The sequence below is a fragment of the Heterodontus francisci genome, chromosome 2 (genome assembly GCF_036365525.1).
Source record: "Heterodontus francisci isolate sHetFra1 chromosome 2, sHetFra1.hap1, whole genome shotgun sequence".
Lineage (NCBI taxonomy): Eukaryota > Metazoa > Chordata > Chondrichthyes > Heterodontiformes > Heterodontidae > Heterodontus > Heterodontus francisci.
The window spans coordinates 68,773,403-68,792,530 of record NC_090372.1 but is presented as its reverse complement, the minus strand read 5'-3'; the positions used below and the strand labels follow the sequence as shown (position 1 = coordinate 68,792,530).

At 47.2% G+C, this 19,128-nt stretch overlaps 1 protein-coding gene across 1 annotated transcript in view; it reads right to left on the bottom strand.

The window, feature by feature from the left end:
• Window positions 1-19,128, bottom strand: part of LOC137379590 (adenylate cyclase type 2-like) — a 606,709-nt gene that overhangs the window by 378,383 nt on the left and 209,198 nt on the right. The gene's annotated exons all lie outside the window — the stretch shown is intronic.

Genomic DNA, 19,128 nt, shown 5'->3' with positions numbered 1-19,128 from the left:
AATCAACCTTCTTTGTCTGTGTAAGAGCCAGAGCTCCACACCCCGAGTATGACTGGAGAACTTTGTGAATCAACAACCCTCACAGATGATGCTGTTTCAAACAAAGAGCTGGTCACATGTTTTACCTGCTGACCAGACTGGAATTGTTTGAATTGTACCTCACAGAAAGGTTTGGGGCAGACTGCAATTTGAAGACCAAACAGAAGGAAGTTCCCTCTCCCTGTCTCTCTCTCTCTCAAGCAATGTCCCAGGGACCCACAGAAGCAGCTTAAGCCTCAAGACAGAGGGCCTCTTCAGCCTTCTAGTACCAGAGAAGCAAGTTTCAAAGTGTGCACTGGGCCCCAGCGAGAACTGCAAGACCTCAACTCCAATCAAGGACTTTACATCCAAACCAAAAGACAGTAACTGAATTCTATTTATTGCCAACCCTACTAAAACCTCCCCCTTTAACTCTTTCTCCCCTCTATCTATTTGTGTGTGTGTGTTTATCTCGTATGCATGCTAGCATGGTTGCGTTGCTTAGTTTAGTAATTTTAACTGAGTTAGAGTGATAAGGTTAATAAACTTACATTTTTCTTGTTTAAACCTGTGAAAACCTGTCTGGTTGGTTCATTTACAATTACAATTCGAAAACAGTGAGCAAGGACTCAATGAGGTGAAGCTAAAAACACTGTTTTAAAAGATAAACCCTGTAACGGCCAAATCAGGAACAGGGCAAGAGGGGAACCTGAGACCCCTTCCTCACCCGGTTGTACACCTTGTAGACATGGGCTACTTGCCATGATTATGGTAATGATCCCATCCACGCACCACCCTTCCCAATAATCTCTTGATTTGTGAGACGGTCCGCATCACTAGTCATAGGAAATAACGGAAATTTTTTTTTAACAATTATCTTGTAGAAAATAATAGACACTTCCACCCCCCAAGTCATGAAACAATTACAGGTACCATATTCAAGCAAGGGTTTTATCCTGGAGGATCTTGTAACAATAATTTGCATTTTTAATTCATTCCTAAGGTGCAGGCATTGCTGGTGTGGCCAGTATTTATTGCCAATCCCTAATCGTCCATAAAAGGTAGCAGCGTGCTTCTTCTTGAACCATTGTAGTCCATGTGATGAAGGTTCTTCCACAGTGCTGTTAGCTAGGGCATTCCAGGATTTTGATCCAGTCATAATGAAGGAACAGCAATATAGTTCCAAATCAGGATGATGTGTGACTTAGAGGAAACTTGAAGGTGATGGTGCCCTTATCCTTCTAGCTGTTGGAGGCCATGGGTTTGGAAGGTGCTGTCAAAGCAGCCTTGCCTATTGCTGCAGTGCATCGTGTAGATGTTACACACTGCTGCCACATTGTGCTGGTGGTGGAGGGAGTGAATGTTTAAGGTGGTGGATGGGGTATGGTCAAGCAGACTGCATTGCCCTGGATGGTGTTGAGAGTCTTCAGTGTTGTTGCAGCTGTAACATCTGGGTAAGTGGAGCATATTCCCTTACATTACTGATTTGTGCCTTGTAGATGTTGGAGAGGATTTGGGGAGTCAGGAAGTAAGGCACTTGCTTCAGAATACCCAGCCACAGACCTGCTTTTGTAGCCACAACATTATAGGTGGAACCTTCCCCACTTTAATAATTTTCAGGCATCAGGACCATTTACAGCTCCTGAAGTGTGCCCTGTGGAGTAACGTATGGGAGACGGCCAATCAATAGGCTGCCTTCATGTTCAACGTCAAATTAAGGATGGCAGGCGGGACACAGACGTGGGAGGCCCAATGGGAGGGGCTGCAGGACTGGACGGCCAGCTGCTCCACTGGCAGAAGCAGATAGAAAGTGCGAGGGACCTTCAAAATGGTGGCTCTGTTGAAAGGCTTCAGAGTGATTTATAAAAATGAAGGCCCAGAGCTGCTAAGGCCATCAGTGTTGGTGGGGGGGGGGGGACATGGGGGAACCCTCAACAGGAATGCTACTGGCTATGGCTGTGTCCGCTTCAGCCTTGCAGCTCTAATATAACAGCATGGACAGCAGTCTCCAATGTCCCTCTGACCTCCAGCCATGAGGTCGCCTCCAACGTGTTGCTGGGCTCCTGACACAGTCAGGGGACCATGAGCCTTCCGTAAGATTGCATTGCTGTGCACAATTAAGGGCTAATTGCCCTTTTATATACCTTGATATACCTGGTGCGGACAGGTGGGCTGCTACAGGGACCCCGTCTCCGGGAAAATCTCCTGGAGACGGGAATATGTCGCAGAGCAGACCTGGCACCCGAATTTCCATGCCCTCCCCCCATCCCCAACTTCCAAAGCCGCCTCGTCGGGGCTGGGAAGATTCTGCCCTATGTGGCTACTCCAATTGAGATTCTGGTCAATGGCAGCCCCCAGGATGTTTGTCCGTCGGGGACTCACCAATTGAATGTCAAGAGGGCAAGGTGAGTTTATGCTGTCTCCTGATGGTGATGCTTATTGCCTGACTCTTGCGTAGCAAGAACATTATTTGCCAATTATCATTTAAGCCTGGATATTGATCTGGTCTTGTCGCATGTGGACATGAACTGCTTCATTATCTGAGTAAATGTGCATGAAGCTAAACACTGGGCAATCCCACTTCTGATCTTATGATGGAGGGAAAGTCATTGATAAAGTAGCTGAAGATAATTGGCTCTAGGTAACGATCCTGAGGGACTCCTGCTGCGATGTCCTGGAGGCTCAGATAATTGCCACAATGCTGAGAGCCACAATCATTTTCCTTTTGCCAGGTATGACTCCGCCACTGGAGAATTTTCACCTGATCCCCACTGACCAGTTTTACTAAGCCTCCTAGGTGCCAGATCAGTAGGCTGCCGCCTGATGCCAAAAAATTCCTACCTCATCTCGGAAATTCAGTTCTTGTTTGAACCAAGGCTGTCATGAGGTCTGGAGCCAAGTAGTCCTGTCAGTACCCAAACTGAGCATCGATAAGCAGGTTATTTGTGAGCAAGTGCCACTTGACAGCATTTTTGAAAACACCTTCCATCACCTTGGTGATGGTTGTGTGTAGGCTAATAGGGGATAATTTCTCAGGTTGAATTTGACCTGCTTTTCATGGATATCTACACCCTGTGTTTGAATTCAAATGAAAAACTTAATAAAGGCGTTAAAATTAGTTAAGAGTATAAGGCTTGTGTTTGGTAAAGAGTTAGACCTGGATTTAAAGCGCAGGGTTTTAACACAAATTTTAACTTCATAGCATGCGTGTGATGTCACTAGCTGGTTGCCCGCCAGGCCAGCCTGATTGACAGTCTAAGCTTCCAGTCAGGCAGGAAATAGGTCGGTGGATGCCGCAGGACAAGTTAGGTGAGATAGAGGTGTTCAAAATCATGAGGGGCTGAATTTTATCAGCGCGCCACCGCAGCCCTCCAACACGGAAGTGCCGCCACCGAGCCCACGTGATATTACAGGTGGGGGCTCATTTAAATAGAGGGTGAGGAGCGGTGCATCCCCAGCAACGCGTCTGGCACCACAACGCAGGTACCCTGTACAGAGTTCCGAAGGCGCGCGAGTTGCGATCGGCAGCCATAAAATCGGCGTGGGACGGTCGCCGCCAGCAGGTAAGGTCAGTTGCATCTTATTAATGTTCATTTAAATGAAAGCCCCACCACCAAGCGGCGGGGAGCCGCACCGAGGCCTCGCCGCACCAAGGCCTCGCCGCCGCCACTAATATCCAGTGAAGCCTTCTCGCGTCATGTGTTGTGGCAGACCGCTCCCGCTAGCATTTAACTGGCCTCCCCGCCATGGCCCACGGCGTTGAGGGGCTGGTAAAATTCAGCCTGAGGTGTCTGGACAGAGTAGAAACTTTTCCCATTGGTGGAAGGGTCAAGAACCAGAGGACACCAATTTCAGGTGATTGGGAAAAGAACCAGAGGTGACATAAGGAAAACTTTTTTACGCAGCATGTAGTTAGGATCTGGAATGCACTGCTTGACAGTGTGGTGGAGGCAGATTTAATCATGACTTTCAAAAGGGAATTGGATAATTATCTAAAGGGAAAATAATTGCTGGGCTATGGGGAAAAAGCGGGGGAGTGGGACTAGCTGAGTAGCCCCTACAGAGAGCCGGCATGGACATGCCACCTTCTGTGCAGTAACCATTCTATGATTATATGTGTAAAGGCACTTATCTCCTGGATCTGTCAGTGTCTTCGCCTGGGTGTAGTTGCCGGTTTTCCAAGGATCGTCTGTATTTAAATTCAAAAGGTAGAATAACAATGTGGCTCACGGCCTCATTATAATATATAAAGTGCCAACCTGCCTCCTTGAAGCGGGTTGGTTGTCCACTCACCTTCCTGCCTCTGTTCAAGATGTAAGTGGTTGAGTTGGAGGCAGGTTTGTATTGTGATACAGACTTTTCAGATTTTAACTCCCGACTCGATCCAAACCCACCTCTTTTTTATGGTTAATGTTCAGACCGGCAGAACTAGAATTGAACCGCATTCATAGCAAATGACCGACACAGTTATAAAGAATTCCTCTGCTGATCCTGGTGCACAGATTCACCACAGTGAGTGCTTAATCGGGTGTCGAGATCAACCCCTCCGGCAGAATCATCTGATCCATCGGTCTAAATTTTACTGCAAGCTTTGGGACCCTGACGTCAGGGAGAAAAAGCGAGTCCTGAGCCCTCACTTGCCGGCAGTGGGACCTGCTCAGCAATTTTACTGCAGGCAGCCTCCTAATTGGCCGCCTGTAGGCCCGCCATCCAAGTAAAGATGAGAGACAGGCTCCTGCTGCTGTTGGCTCAATCAGAGGGCCAGTAACTCTGAAGCCTCTGCAGTGACACCAGGAACCATGGTCGCTGTGAGAGAGCTTGGCCAGCTAAGTTTTAAAAAAAAGAAAAATTCAGGAGGCCAAGGGTCAGAGAAGAAACCCTTCCAGGGACATCACTGGGGTTGCAGGGGATGCCCTCTCTGGCCACGGCCCCCTCTTTGTGCCATGGAGCCCCTGGCTCCCCAGGCTACTGCAGTAAGGCTGCCTCAATTAAGCTAGGGACCGGGGGGAGGGGGGGTGGGGAGCGGGTGGCAAACAAGATGCTGGTGGCTCCATAAAATGGCCCTGAATTGGGCCTTTGAGTATGCAAATTGGCTGCCTGCTTCCTTGGCATTGCAGCCCGCTGCTGGAAAAGTGCGCTGGCAGCGGGACTGCATTGGAGGGCCGTCCCAACTCGGCTTTCCGCTATATTACTGCCTCCACCACCCCACCTCCCAGCATGCCATCCGGGTCCGGTAGAATTCTGCCCATTACTTCTATCATACAGCACTTTTTCTATGGTCTACTGACCCTGGCAACAAATATGTAATGTGTCATCCTGCTTGATCTACCTGTATGCATTTAGAAAAGAAATGCATATGTAGATAAAGATTTTTTTTTTTGCTCATTCTTGGATTGGGGCATCAGCAGGAAGGCCAGCATTTATTGCCCATCTCTAATTGCTCTTGAGAAAGCGGTGGTGAGCCGCCTTCCTGAACCATTGCAGTCCAGGTGGTGTAGGTACACCCAGAGTGTGGTTAGGGAGGAAGCTCCAAGATTTTGGCCCAGCGACAGAGAAGGAACTGCAATATAGGTCTAAGTCAGGATAATATTTGACTTGGAGGGGAACTTCCAGGTGATGGTGTTCCCATGCGTCTGCTGCCTTGTCCTTTTAGGCGGCAGAGGTTGTGGGTTTGTAAAGTTCTGTCAAAGGAGCCTTGGCATGTTGCTGCAGTGCATCTTGTAGATGGTACATGCTGCTGCCACCATGCAGTGGTGGTGGAGGGACTGAATGTTTAAAGTGGCGAATGGGGTGCCGATCAAGTGGGCTGCTTTGTCCTGGATGGTGTCGACCTTCTTGAGTGTTGTTGGAGCCGCACTCATCCAGGCAAGTGGAGAGTGTTCCATTACACTCCTGACTTGTGCCTTGTAGATGGTGGACAGGCTTTGGAGAGTCAGGAGTTGAGTTACAGCATTCCCAGCCTCTGACCCACTCTTGTAGCCACAGTATTTATATGGCTGGTCCAGTTCAGTTTCTGGTCAATGGTAACCCGCAGGATGTTGATGATGTGCGATTCAGCAATGGTTATGGGTGACCTTGTTCTGCAAGAGAGGGCAAAATGTCAGTAATTGTGTTGCACTGTGCTTGGGTGATGTGCATGCCACAGCTGAATAGCTGGAGGTATGTGGAAGTAGCGGAAGTTAGGTGTGAGACTGGCATAATTGGAATGTGTGTGAGGGTGAGTGGAGTATCTGGATGTTGATTCCATAATGTGAGGGACTGCCGATGGGTGAGTGATAAAGGTATGTGCATTGAGCTACATGAAAGATTGGTGGTTCTGGGGTACAAGGTCCTTTCAAGCTGCATTCACTGACCTTGACCACCCACGTGAGGTCATTAAACTTCTTGCGGCATTGCTGCCTCTCCTGAGGTGTCAGACTGCTGCACTGTCCTCTCTGGCTGCCTGTTCCCATTGCTTTTGGAAGATGTTCCTTGAAGGCCTCCTGACCCCCACACCCGCCACCGCCCCCCCCCCCCCCCCACCAAAACATGGCGTCACTCCTCCTGCCCACCTCCATGATTAAGGCTTGCAGTGCCACATCCGTGAAGCTAGTAGCCCTCTCTCTTCCCTGCTCGTCTATTTGTGCAGCTCCTTCATGCAACCAGTGTCAGTAAAGACAGTTAGCAGCAGCTCCCTTCCATGGACTGCAGCTTCCCTTTAAGAGGAGCAGTCTGTCTTTAAGAGAAGCAGCTTGGCTGCACCTGTGAGATCAGTGCACGCTACTCACCCCCTGCTGAGCAATCAGGCAGCCAGCAGCGCAGGCCACACTCAGTTCAATGCTGCAATCCAGTAAATGAGGGGGCAGCACCAAGTTTGTGTGCTGCCTGCCTCAATGTCAACAGATGGGGTCAGGTCACAAACTGCAACCACTACCTCCCCGCCTGAAAATTGGCTTAATTGAATTTTTAGCCCTTAATACATTTGTACCACACAAGTGCCAGGTAAAGACCATCTCCAACAAGTGAGAATCTAACCATCTCCCCTTGACATTTTCAGCATTACCATCATGGAATCACCCACCATCAACATCCTGGGGGTTACCATTGTCCAGAAACTTAACTGGACCAGTCATATAAATACTGTGGCTGCAAGAGCAGGTCAGAGGCTGGGAATTCTGCAGTGAATAATTACGTCCTGAATCGTGAAAGTCTGTCCACCATCTACAAGGCACAAGTCAGGAGTGTGACTCTCCAATTGTCTGCATGAGCGCAAATCCAACAACACTTATGAAGTTCAACACTATCCAGGCAAAGCTACGCATTCGATTAGCATCCCATCCATCACCTTCAACATTCACTCCCTCTACCACTGCGCAACGTGACTGCAGTTTATAACGTCTCAAGATGCACTGCAGCAACTCACCAAGGCTTCTTCGACAGCAGCCCACAAACCCCCAACATCTACCACCTAGAAGTAAAAGGCAGCTGCGCACGAGAACAGAATCATCTGCAAGTTCACCTCCAAGTCACGCACCATGCTGATTTGAAACTTTATCACAATTTCTTCACTGTGGCATGGTCAAAATCCTGGAAATCCGTACCTAATAGCACTGTGGATGTACCTGCACAGCACAGACTGCAGCAGTTAAAGAAGGCAGCCCACCACTACCTTCTCCAGGACAATTAGGGATGGGCAGTAAATGTTGGTCTTGACAGGAAAGCCAACATCTTGTGAATGAGTAAATTAAAAAAAATCCTAATACTGAAGCATTTGCAACGATCTGCAGCCAGAAGTGCCGAGTGGATGATTTATCTTGGCTACCTCCTGAGGTCCCAACCATCATAGATGCCAGTCTTCAGACAATTCGATTCACTCCACATGATATGAAGAAACAATTGAAGGCACTTGATACAGCAAAGGCTATGAGCCCTGAAAATATCCTGGTAGTAGTACTGAAGACCTGTGCTCCAGAACTAAAAGCACACTTAACCAAGCTGTTCCAATATAGCTACAACACTGGCATCTACCCAACAATGTGGAAAATTTCCCAGTTTGTCCAGTCCATAAAAAGTAGGACAAATCCAATCCAGCTAACTACAGCCCCATCAGTCTACTCTCAATCATCAGCAAAGCGATGGAAGGTGTTGACGACAGTACTAACATGTTGAACTTACTCAGCAACAACCTGCTCATAGATACTCAGTTTGGGTTCCGCCATGGCCATGCAGCTCCAGACCTCATTACAGCCTTGGTCTAAACATGAACTAAAGAGCTGAATTCCATAAATAAGCTGAAAATGACTGCCTTTGACATCAAGGCAGCATTTGACCGAATGTGGCATCAAGGAGTACCAGCAAAATTGAGGTCAATGGGGACCAAAGTGAAAATACTCCACCTGTCGGCGTCATATCTAACTCAAAGGAAGATGGCTGTATTTGTTAGAGGTTCAATCATCATAGCCCCAGGACATTGCTGCAAGAGATGACCTTCCCTCCATCATAATGTCAGAAGTGGAGGTGTTTGCTGATAATTGCAGTGTTCAATACCATTTACAACTCCTCAGATACTGAAGCAGTCTGTGCCCGCATGCAGCAAGACCCGGACAACGTTAAACCCTCGGCTGGTAACTGCCATTCAGTGTGTCATTCAAGTGACATTTGGGCCACACAGTGTCAAGCAATGGCCATCTCTAATAAGAGAAAAACTAATCATCTCTCCTTGACATTCAATGGCAGTACCAATACTGAATCCCCCACCATTGACCAGAAACTTAACTGGACCAGCCATATAAATACTGTGGCTACAAAAGCAGGTCAGAGACTCGGAATTCTGCAGTGGATAACTCACCACCTGAATCCGTAAAGCCTGTCCACCATTTACAAGACACAAGTTAATAGGGTGATGGAATACTCTCTACCTGCCTGGATGGGTGAAGCTCCAACAACACTCAAGATTCTTGACACCATCCAAGATAAAGCAGCCAGCTTCATTGGTACACCATCCACAACCTTAAACATTCACTCCTTCCACACTGGCACACCGTGGCTGCAGTGTCTACCATCTACAAGATGCACTATATCAACCCTCCAAGGCTCCTTGAACAACACCTTACAAACCCACAACCTCTATCACCTAAAAGGACAAGGCAGCTGATGCATGGGAACACCACCACCTGCAAGTTCCCCTCCAAGTTACAAACCATGTTGACTGGTTTCTTCTTCACTGTGGCTGAGTCAAAATCCCAAGTGCAGCAGTTTGTTATGTACTGCTGTAGCTGAGAGTTCCATTGATTCCCTTCAAATATATTGTGCAGAACCAGTTGAATAGCAATTCAAAGAATATGCTGAATTATTTTCATTCTTTTTAGAGCTCAGTGACAACAGTAAGGATTATGTAACCAGTTCTGAGTTCATTGTTGGCACAGTCTTGTCAAATCAGTTTCTCATGGCGACTCATGAAAAGCAAGAGCATTAGTTCCTAGTCTTTCTGTTTGCCTCATATCTTTCCTGGAGTATTTCTCACTTACGCGCAGCCCTGACTGTGATTTATTTTTCTTTCCTCCATTTGCTCTATTCTTCCTAAGGGTGGTGACTGTGGCTGATTATAATTTTAAGTGCACCTGTAGCCCACTGGTACCTTGCCCATGAGGCAATTCTTCATATACAAATCTAAAACATGACTGTCAGCAGGCAATTCAACCATTAGGGGTCTAACAGGCAAGATTGATCCTCTCATCGTCACATGTCCACAAATCAGCACTCCTATCGGGGGTTGCTATCATAATGCTCATTGTCATGATCGACCTCTCCCTGTGGCTTCAGCAGAGCTGGAAAAAGGATCCTCATTCCCCTGCTTTGACACGAGATGCCTTTGGCAGATGTCCTCTGTGTTTTGCAGCCCGTGAGAGCCCCACCAAAGACTGCATCACCTGCAACTGTGCAGGGGCAGACTCGTTCATCGGGATGTGTGGCTCTGTCAGAGGAGCTGAGGGCAAGGGGCAGGAAGTGGGGGTGCCTTGAGAAGAGCCACATCCCTTTCTGCCTATTCACTCTCAGGGCTGACCAACACTTCCCTACTAACCAAGAGCAGGAAAGCACTTGGTTGCACTTGAGTGTGGCGTTCAGCCATCAAGGCAATTCTTTGATCTATGCTTTATGAAGTGGCAGCCATAGTATGGGCCAGCATCCACTCAGTGGCCTGCCGCATATGACTCTCCATGAGGCTGGCCACTCTTTCAATGGAGATGGTCATGAGCACAAATACCTGAGACACCATGGCACTCATGGTAGAGATGGACTTCTCCATTTTTGTGCAAGGGTGTGCACTACCTCTGGAAATTCTGACAGATGCTCAGATTTCCCTTTGCCGTTCCACGAGTACCACAGTTTCATGTATGACCCCCCGATACTCACCATCTGTGTCCAGCTGAGCAAAGCTTGAAGTATCCCTCTGCCCTCCCATGGAGACTTTCCACTGCTATCCCTCTTTCTAGCACCTGCTCCTGCTCACATGTGTTGTGCTCCTCACCATGTGCAACTCTATCTAGCTGGGAATCTGGACCCACCAAGATGTGTGTATCTGCTTGTGAAGGGTGCACATGAGTCATGTGCTTCCTCAGAATGATGCTCCTCCCTCATCTTTTGTGGTGGTTCCAGAAATGCAGCTGTGGCAGATGAAAGACCTGAGTTAGTGCTGCATGTAGGTGAAATAGGGTTCCAAATTGGCATTGTGCAGATCATGACAGTTAACTGTATTGGTGACATGGATTCAACATGAGTGATAGTTCTATGTTTCCATGTAAAAACTTTTTCACCCAGAGGGTGGTGATGGTCTGGAACTCACTGCCTGAAAGGGTAGTTGAGGCAGAGACCCTCAACTCATTCAAAAGGAGCCTGGATATGCACCTCAATTGCTTTAAACTGCAGGGCTACGGACCAAATGCCGGAAGGTGGGATTAGAATAGGTGGATCGTTTTGCAGCCAGCACAGACATGATGGGCCAAGCTGCCTCTTTCTGTGCCTTAAACTTCCTGTGTTTTTTGATTCGAGATACTCTAACTGTGGTGCTGAATACCAATGTCATACAGTTAATTCTGCATTGTGCCAGAGTTGCTGAAAAAGACAACATTTTGTAACCAGTTTTACCAACAGAAAAACTTTAAGCCCATCAAAAAATAAATTGTCAAGAAACATTTAAAACCAGCTGCAAAATGATTACTCAGATAATAACACATTTATCTGTATGATATTCTGTAATGAGTCTCAGGAGTTAAAGCATCCAACATATCCTAAATGAATAATACTGGGCCAAAGTCAGTTATGAGAAGTTCTTATTGACTTTTATTCATCGGTAGATGTGATACCAAAAGCTATTTCCCACTAAATCACTGCTCAAACAGTTATATTTTTATACTCTCATACACATTTATACAACCCCTCAACCTTCCGCAGGAAAATATCAGTTATCAATGCAGTATAGAGACAAACAAATATTTCATGTTCTGGCGTATAGCAATGACCCTTGAAAATACACTAATTTTATCCAGATTAGGTTGAATGTCACTAATAAAAGTACAATAACAATATACATGTATATAGCACCATGAATGTAAAAAAATCCCCAAAGTGTTGAGGTTAGGAACAGATGTTTGATTACACTAGGTCAAGTCGGCATAAGGAGGGAGGAAGTGTTGGGTATTCTAAAGGGCATTAAGGTGGACAAGTCCCCAGGTCCGGATGGGATCTATCCCAGGTTACTGAGGGAAGCGAGAGAGGAAATAGCTGGGGCCTTAACAGATATCTTTGCAGCATCCTTAAACACGGGTGAGGTCCCGGAGGACTGGAGAATTGCTAATGTTGTCCCCTTGTTTAAGAAGGGTAGCAGGGATAATCCAGGTAATTATAGACCGGTGAGCCTGACGTCAGTGGTAGGGAAGCTGCTGGAGAAGATACTGAGGGATAGGATCTATTCCCATTTGGAAAAAAATGGGCTTATCAGTGATAGGCAACATGGTTTTGTGCAGGGAAGGTCATGTCTTACCAACTTAATAGAATTCTTTGAGGAAGTGACAAAGTTGATTGATGAGGGAAGGGCTGTCGATGTCATATACATGGACTTCAGTAAGGCGTTTGATAAGGTTCCCCATGGCAGGCTGATGGAGAAAGTGAAGGCGCATGGGGTCCAAGGTGTACTAGCTAGATGGATAAAGAACTGGCTGAGCAACAGGAGACAGAGAGTAGCAGTAGAAGGGAGTTTCTCAAAATGGAGACGTGTGGCCAGTGGTGTTCCACAGGGATCCGTGCTGGGACCACTGTTGTTTGTGATATACATCAATGATTTGGAGGAAAGTATAGGTGGACTGATTAGCAAGTTTGCAGACGACACTAAGATTGGTGGAGTAGCAGATAGTGAAGGGGACTGTCAGAGAATACAGCAGAATATAGATAGATTGGAGAGTTGGGCAGAGAAATGGCAGATGGAGTTCAATCAGGGCAAATGCGAGGTGATGCATTTTGGAAGATCCAATTCAAGAGTGAACTATACAGTAAATGGAAAAGTCCTGGGGAAAATTGATGTCCAGAGAGATTTGGGTGTTCAGGTCCACTGTTCCCTGAAGGTGGCAACGCAGGTAAATAGAGTGGTCAAGAAGGCATACGGCATGCTTTCCTTCATCGGACGGGGTATTGAGTACAAGAGTTGGCAGGTCATGTTACAGTTGTATAGGACTTTGGTTCGGCCACATTTGGAATACTGCGTACAGTTCTGGTCGCCACATTACCAAAAGGATGTGGATGCTTTGGAGAGGGTGCAGAGGAGGTTCACCAGGATGTTGCCTGGTATGGAGGGCGCTAGCTATGAAGAGAGGTTGAGTAGATTAGGATTATTTTCATTAGAAAGACGGAGGTTGAGGGGGGACCTGATTGAGGTGTACAAAATCATGAGAGGTATAGACAGGGTGGATAGCAAGAGGCTTTTTCCCAGAGTGGGGGATTCAATTACTAGAGGACACGAGTTCAAAGTGAAAGGGGAAAAGTTTAGGGGGGATATGCGTGGAAAGTTCTTTACGCAGAGGGTGGTGGGTGCCTGGAACGCGTTGCCAGCGGAGGTGGTAGATGCGGGCACGATGGCGTCTTTTAAGATGTATCTAAACAGATACATGAATGGGCAGGAAGAAAAGAGATACAGAACCTTAGAAAATAGGCGACATGTTTAGAGAGAGGATCTGGATCGGCGCAGGCTTGGAGGGCCGAAGGGCCTGTTCCTGTGCTGTAATTATCTTTGTTCTTTGTTCTTTGTGCTTTACAATCATAATCTGACATAAATTGATGCCATGTCAAAGCAGCAGTTATTAGGAGAGGTGATTTCAAGATTGGTCAAATAGATGGGCTCGAAAGAGTCTGAAAGAAGGAGAGGAAGCTTTCCAAGGCATTGATAACTCAAGCACAATCAAGATAAGAACATCCATGCAGTTTCCTGGGTGTATTCTTCTCTACATGTGCAAGCTTGTTCAAGAATCAGTGATGCAAATGGAACATCTAAACGTTGTTCTCACACTAAAGCTGGAGCAACATGGCAAGAGTTATCAATGTTTTGGTATTCAGGTTAAACCAATCAAACATGATGGGCACATTTCTAACCTCTGATCTGCTGCCCGAAGTACAGGAAGACAGATTGTCCACCTGCTCTCTGGCTCTGACATTGACTCTGCCCAATATCCCTGGGTCAACTCATTTTAATTTTGTTGGGTGGGAGAGGGGAGGAAGGGGAGGCATTGCTAATATGCAACATTAGCATTTAAAGCTGGTCTGAGTTTCAAAGGGATACTATAGGCAAGAGAAAGAAAAAATGGCACCAGACGCAGGAACCAAAAGATCAGCTGCAAATTTTAAAGAGTGTGTTGGTAAATTTCTAATAACTAAAATTAGGCAGGCATGGCACTGTGGCAGTGAGTTTTTTTTAAATTTATTCATGGGAGGTGAGTGTGATGGCAAGGCCCAGCATTTATTGCCCATTTCTAATTGCAGTTGATGGTTAGCCACCTCTTGAACTGCTGCAGTCCATGTGGTGTAGGTACACCCACAGTGCTGTCAGGAAGGGAGTTCCAGGAATTTGACCCAGCGACAGTGAAGGAATGGTGATATAGTTTCAAGTCAGGATGGTGTGCGATTTGATGGGGAACTTGCAGCTGGTGGTGTTTCCATGCATCTGCCGCCCTTCTTCGGGGTGATAAAGGTCGCGGGTTTGGAAGGTGCTGTCGAAGGAATCTTGGCAAATTGCTGCAGTGCATCTTGTAGATGACAGGCACTGCTGCCGATGTGTGCCAGTGGAAGAGGGAGTGAATGCTTAAGGTGGTGGATGGGGTGCTGAGCGGGTGTTTTTTCCTAGATGGTGTTGAGAATCTTGAGTGCTATTGCAGCTGCGCTTATCCCGGCAACTGGGAAACATACCATCACACTCCTGACTTGTGCCTTGTCGGTGGTCGACAGGCTTTGGGATGTCAGAAGGTGAGTTACTAGCCACAGAATTCCCAGCCTCTGACCTGCTCTTGTAGCCACAATATTTATATGGCTGCTCCAGTTAAGCTTACGGCCAATGGTAACTCCAGGATGTTGATGGTGGCAGATGCAGCGATCGCAATGTCATTGAATGTCAAGGAGAGATGTTTAGATCTCTCTTGTTGGAGATAGCCATCGCCTGACACGTGTGTGGTGCGAATGTTACTTGTTGCTTATCAGCCCAAGCCTGAATGTTGTCCAGGTCTTGCTACATGCAGGCACAGACTGCTTCTGAGGAGTTGCAAATGGTACTGAACACTGTGCAATTATCAGCAAATATTTCTGACCTTATGATGGAGGGAAAGTTATTGATTAAGCAGCTAAAGATGGTTGGGCCTAGGACATTTCCCTCAGAAACTCCTGCAGTGATGTCCTGGGGCTGAGATGATTGGCCTCCAACAGCCACAACCATCTTCCTTTGTGCTTAGTATGACTCCAATAAGTGAAGAGTTTTCTCCTTGTTTTCATTGACTTCAATTTTGCTAGGGCTCCTTGATGCCACACTTGGTCAAATATTGTCTTGACATCAAGGGCAGTCACTCTCACCTCACCTCTGGAATTCAGCTCTTTTGTCTATATTTGGACCAAGGCTATAATGAGGTCCAGATCCGAGTGGCCCTGGTGGAACACTAGACTGATGGGGTGGTGATTGGTCCGATTGAATTTGTCCTGTTTTTTGTGGATAGGACATACCTGGGAAATTTTCCACATTGTCTGGTAGATGCCAGTGTTCTAGCTGTACTGGAGCAGCTTGACCAAGGATGTGGCTAGTTCTGGAGCACAAGTCTTCAGGACTACAGCTGGGATGTTGTCAGGCCCATAGCCTTTGCTGTATCCAGTGCCTTCAGCCATTTCTTAATATCTTGTGGAGTGAATCGAATTGTCTGAAGACTAGCATCTGCAATGCTGGGGACCTGAGTAGGAGGCCAAGATGGATCATCCACTTGGTACTACTGGCTGAAGATTGTTGCAAATGCTTCAGTCTTGTCTTTTGCACTGACGTGCTGGGCTCCCCCATCATTGAAGATGGAAATGTTTGTGGAGTCTCCTCCTCCAGTTAGTTGTTTAATTGTCCACCACCAATCATGACTGGATATGGCAGGACTGCAGAGCTTTGATCTGATCGGTTGGTTGAGGGATCGCTTAGAGTGCCAAGAGACCAACAAATACAGAATAAAGAATCCTGTGGAAGGAAGTGGAAATGACACTGAGTGGCAACTCCCTAACCCAAGGACCCCACTCGGTTGCAGGAAGAGGTTTAATGATCTCACGACGTCAGCAAAGGTAAATGCAAACTGCCATTTGGAACATTCAGACTGTAGACCAATATTTACTATAAAAGTACATTCCCAAACCCAAGTATTTCATGTGAGCACTAAGTAAAGTGGAGAACCATCCTGTAATATACGTCTTTCTAAGCCTCACCATCTCGTTGAGAATTCCATAACACGTGTTAGGCGAATTATCAATGGTTATCAGATGAAACAGTCTATGGCTGACAATTACATGAATTTCTTTCTCCTGCATGAAAAGATTGTGCTCAATTCCCAGGAATGACAGGCTACAAGAGCAAGAACAGCAGACGTTTGCAGCTTAACACCACAAAAGAAGCAAGAGGGGCAGGAAAAATCCTCGGAACACAGTAAGCTAATGCTGTAGCGGATACAGACAGAAGAGGGAGGGCCTGCACAGTTAAGACAGTTTGTTCAGACCAGGTACTAATGGTCAGTTATAGTTTCGCTTTTTGATTGTCATACTCTAAGGAAATGCTTTAATCACCCCCAGAGTCCTTATTTAATCATTCACAGGATGTGGCCATCACTGGCAAGGCCAGCATTTATTGACCATCCCTAACTGTCCCTGAGCGGGAGGCGGCTAGCCACCTTCATGAGCCACTACAGTCCATGCGATGAAGGTACTCCAGCACTGCTGTTATGCAGGGCTTTCCAGGATTCTGACCAAGTGATAATGAAGGCACGGTGATATATTTCCAAGTCAGCATGATGCGTGACTTGGAGGGAAACTTGGATATGCTGGTGTCCCCATGTGCCTGCTGCCTTGTGGTTGGGGGTTTGGGATGTGCTACCATAGAAGCCTTGGCGAGTTACTGCAATGCATCTTAGAGATGGTAAACACTACTGCCACTGTGCATCGGCGGTGGAGGGAGTAAATGTTTAAAGTCATGGATGGGATGCCGATCAAGTGAGCTGCTTTGTCCTGGATGGTGTTACGTTTCTTGAGTGTTATTGGAGGTGCACTCAGGAAAGCGGAGAATATTCTATCACACTCCTGACTTGTGCCTTATAGGCGGGAGAAAGGCTCTCCGGGGTCAGGAGGTGAGTCACTTGCTGCAGAATACCCAGCCTCTGACCTGCTCTTGTAGGCATAGTATTTATATGGCCGATCTAGTTAAGTTTCCAGTCAATGTTGATTCCCAGGATGTTGACAGTTGGGGATTCAATGGTAATGCCATTGAAAATCAGGGGAGGTAGCTAGAATTTCTCTTGTTGGAGACAGTCATTGTCTGGCACTTGTATGGCATGAATGTTGCGTGTCACTTTTTGGCCTAAGTGTGAATTTTGTCCAGGTCTTTGCTGCATGTGGGCACAGCCTGCTTCATTATCTGAGGAATTGCGAATAGAAATGAACACTGTGCAATTATCAGCGAACATTCCCACCTCTGTCCTTATGATGGATGGAAGCTCATTGATGAAGCAACTGAAGGTAGTTGACTTCGGAAACACCTGCAGCGATGTTTTGGGGCCTAGATGATTGGCCTCCAACAACTAGAACCATTGTGTTAGTTAAGACTCCAGCCACTGGAGAGTTTTCTCCCCGATGCACATTGGCTTCATTTTTACTTGGGCTGCTTGGTGCCAAACGCCGTCAAATGCTGCCTTGATATCAAGAAACGCTACTCTCACCTCACCTCGAGAATTTAGCTCTTTTGTCCATGTTTGGACTAAAGTTGTAAAGAGGGCTGCAGCTGAGTGGTCCTCGTGGAATCTAAACTGAGAATCAGTCAGGAAGTTATTGGCGAATAAGTGCTGCTCAATAGCAGTGTCAATGACACCTGCCATCATGTTGCTGATGATTGAGAGCGAGCTAATGGGGCAGTAAATGACTGGATTGGATTTGCTCTGCTTTTTATGTACAGGACGTATCTGGGCAATTTTCCACTTTGTCGGATAGGTGCCAGTGTTTCAGCTGTACTGGAACAGCTTAGCTAGAGATACAGCTAGTTCTAGAGCACAAGAGGGGACTGTTCTGGACTGAGTTTTAGGGCGGTTGGATGGGGTATCAGTTGGGGAGCAGCTTGGAGGAAGTGATCATAATTCAGTTAGATTTAGGGTAGTTTAGTTTTAGTTTAGTTTAGAGATACAGCACTGAAACAGGCCCTTCGGCCCACCGAGTCTGTGCCGACCATCAACTCTTTTTGGGCCTCCTTATCTCGAGAGACAATGGATACGCGCCTGGAGGTGGTCAGTGGTTTGTGAAGCAGCGCCTGGAGTGGCTATAAAGGCCAATTCTGGAGTGACAGGCTCTTCCACAGGTGCTGCAGAGAAATTTGTTTGTTGGGGCTGTTGCACAGTTGGCTCTCCCCTTGCGCCTCTGTCTTTTTTCCTGCCAACTACTAAGTCTCTTCGACTCGCCACAATTTAGCCCTGTCTTTATGGCTGCCCGCCAGCTCTGGCGAATGCTGGCAACTGACTCCCACGACTTGTGATCAATGTCACACGATTTCATGTCGCGTTTGCAGACGTCTTTATAACGGAGACATGGACGGCCGGTAGCTCTGATACCAGTGGCGAGCTCGCTGTACAATGTGTCTTTGGGGATCCTGCCATCTTCCATGCGGCTCACATGGCCAAGCCATCTCAAGCGCCGCTGACTCAGTAGTGTGTATAAGCTGGGGATGTTGGCCGCTTCAAGGACTTCTGTGTTGGAGATATAGTCCTGCCACCTGATGCCAAGTATTCTCCGAAGGCAGCGAAGATGGAATGAATTGAGACGTCGCTCTTGGCTGGCATACGTTGTCCAGGCCTCGCTGCCGTAGAGCAAGGTACTGAGGACACAGGCCTGATACACTCGGACTTTTGTGTTCCGTGTCAGTGCGCCATTTTCCCACACTCTCTTGGCCAGTCTGAACATAGCAGTGGAAGCCTTACCCATGCGCTTGTTGATTTCTGCATCTAGAGACAGGTTACTGGTGATAGTTGAGCCTAGGTAGGTGAACTCTTGAACCACTTCCAGAGCGTGGTCGCCAATATTGATGGATGGAGCATTTCTGACATCCTGCCCCATCAACTAATCCTACACTAATCCCATATTCCTACCACATCCCCACCTGTCCCTATATTTCCCTACCACCTACCTATACTGGGGGCAATTTATAATGGCCAATTTACCTACCAACCAGCAAGTCTTTTGGCTTGTGGGAGGAAACCGGAGCACCCGGAGAAAACCCACGCAGACACAGGGAGAACTTGCAAACTCCACACAGGCAGTACCCAGAATTGAACTCGGGTCGCTGGAGCTGTGAGGCTGCGGTGCTAGCCACTGTGCCGCCGGGTA